Below are 342 nucleotides of genomic sequence, written 5' to 3' on the forward strand. Positions count from 1 at the left end.
CGTGCAGTTCTGGCGCCTGCAAGTCAGAAAGTCCAGGAGCCAGTCACAGAGGGTGGGGTGCAGACCCAGTGTGGACAGTTTGTGTGTGAGTTTTTGGGGGACAACTGTGTTGAAGGTGGAGCTGTAGTCAATGAAGAGTATCCTGATGTAGGAGTCTCCAGGAGGGCAGCCGAGATAGCGTTTGAGGTGGCTCTGTTGGGCCGGTAGGCATACTGCAGGGGGTCCAGGGTGTCCGGTATACTGCTCTGAATGCAAGCCAGCACCACTCTCTCAAAACACTTCATAACAATTAGGGTGAGTGCCATTGGCCTGTAGTCGTTCAGGCAGGTGACCCAGCTCTTC

The sequence above is a fragment of the Monopterus albus genome, unplaced genomic scaffold (assembly GCF_001952655.1).
Source record: "Monopterus albus unplaced genomic scaffold, M_albus_1.0 scaffold26.1, whole genome shotgun sequence".
NCBI classification, from domain to species: domain Eukaryota; kingdom Metazoa; phylum Chordata; class Actinopteri; order Synbranchiformes; family Synbranchidae; genus Monopterus; species Monopterus albus.